Here is a 2,182-nt window from a genome sequence, read left to right on the forward strand (position 1 = left end):
CTTCCTTAACAAGTCCATCCCTGTTGGTGAAAATAAGGTCCAGTAACACCCCTCCCCGCGTCGGTTCCTCCACCACCTGCATCAGAAAGTTGTCTTCAACGCACTGCAAGAACCGTCTGGACTGTGTGCCTGGTCATGTTGGTCGTCCAGCAAATATCTGGATAATTGAAGTCCCCCATAAGCACCAGTGCCTGGGAACGTGACGCTACATCCAGTTGCTTTCGGAAGGCCTCATCAGTCTCCTCCTCCTGATCAGGGGGAGGGATTTCTGTCTCACATACATTGAGAGGATTTTCAGCAAGGTCATTTTGGGAACACAGCATCCTTTCTCCATCCCCTGCACTAGGGGCAGCGGGGTTCATACATGGTCTGTAGTTATCATATTGTTTCCAATTACTGAGCTGACTTTTAACCCAGAGGACAGAAAAAAAATCCTCTTGGCAACCACTGCATTTGATCTTTTTACCCTAAGGGTGAGAAATTCATTCGTATTGGCTTAAACAGAAAATCATAGACTGGATTTGAAGACATCCAGTGTTAGAGAATCTGCAGCAAGTGTTGAACATCTGCCTTTTTCTTCTACACTCGTGCTTTGCCTTTGCTGCTCTGAATTCCCACTCACCAGCCATTGTCTCGCCCTCTTCTGCTGCACAGAAAGTCTTAATCTCACCGCTCCCCTCACTTTAACTCAATAATCTCTCAGAAGTCTTTCCAATAGACCAATCAAACTGTCAACATAAGCCACTGCCTCAGCTCACTGCTATTGCTCTTTTGTCCCCTCTCCATGTTTAACATCCGATTTACAACAAGGAGGAGGCTTAAAACACTCTATTTTCTGCAGCTTCATGTGCTCTTGACTGGATAAGACAGCACACACTTGGCCAGAGCTCAATGATGGCAACGGGAATACAAAACCATCCTTAGGATGGACAGCAGCAAGACCCTGTTGGAATTACTTTTAGAGGTATTCATACAGCTGTTGGGTTGTGGGGATTTGCTGCCCCTACAGTTCTCCCAACAACTGTGCCAATGGGAAGGGACCTTTGGCTTCTAGAGCCCAATCTGCCCCTGAGGCATTGCCATCCCCAGCATCATCCCAGGCAATGGGGTCCAACTGCACCCTACAAACACCCCTCAGTGGAGACCTCCATTTTGATGGCAACCTGGCCCAGGGACAGATCTTCCAGCAAGCAGAATTTTTCCTAATGCCAATTAAACTTCCAAGAGCTTGGCTCCATCAAATTGACAACTTCATCACATGGAGTTGTAGGCAGTCTTTAGACAGTCCTCAGCCTCCTCTCCTCCAGCCCAGTTCTCTCAACCTCTCCTGCTGCACCACGTGCTCTCAGCCTCTGGTCATCACAATCACATCTATTGGGCACTGCCCACTACAAGACAGACTTTCTGGTCTGGTGTCACCAAAACCAAGAAGAGGGGACAGTGATTCCCCTTGATGTGCTGAGTCCATATTGGGATAGCCCAGTAAGTGATCTGCTTTGTAGATATTGAGAGCAACCACTGCCTGGATACAAACCAGGCATAGAGTCATAGAACGTGAAGGCTGGAAAAGATCTCCAAGATCACCAAGTCCAACCCCAATCCATCCCAACACGTCCACTAGCACAAGTCATTCACTGCCACAATGGCATCAGATGGCACCACTGTCACACTGGGATATTTGCTGTCCCCACAGATTATTTAATGGCCAGCTGATGGAAGGGAGCATTACATGCGAGATAAGCAATAAGTACAGCTATTGTCTGGCATTGCTGGGACCAGCGTGGGCTGCATACTCAGGAGCAACTGCAGAAGGAGATGGTTCTGCTCCAGAATTAGGGTTCTGTCACCAGGACCTTGCCCACAGGTACCAAAGTTTGCATCTCTGTGGACCCCCATCCAACATCCAACCATCCCGGTTGTTCCTTCTCTGGATTTCCCTTCTTGCCATTCTCTACATCCATTACCATTCTTAATATTCCTGTCTCCCTAGGATTAAATACTTCAAGCAATTCAGCTTCTGCAGACTGCCACAGTGCAAGTCTCTTCTTGCCTCCTCTGTTGTCCATCCACTACTGGTGTTTTGTCCACAGTGCTTGAGTTGACCCTTTTTAGTACATAAATCTGCCTTATACAGACATACTTTTTTTTTCTGCTACAACGTCTCTGTCAACCCAGCATTTTC

This window comes from Meleagris gallopavo, chromosome 29, assembly GCF_000146605.3.
Source record: "Meleagris gallopavo isolate NT-WF06-2002-E0010 breed Aviagen turkey brand Nicholas breeding stock chromosome 29, Turkey_5.1, whole genome shotgun sequence".
In the NCBI taxonomy this organism is placed as follows: domain Eukaryota; kingdom Metazoa; phylum Chordata; class Aves; order Galliformes; family Phasianidae; genus Meleagris; species Meleagris gallopavo.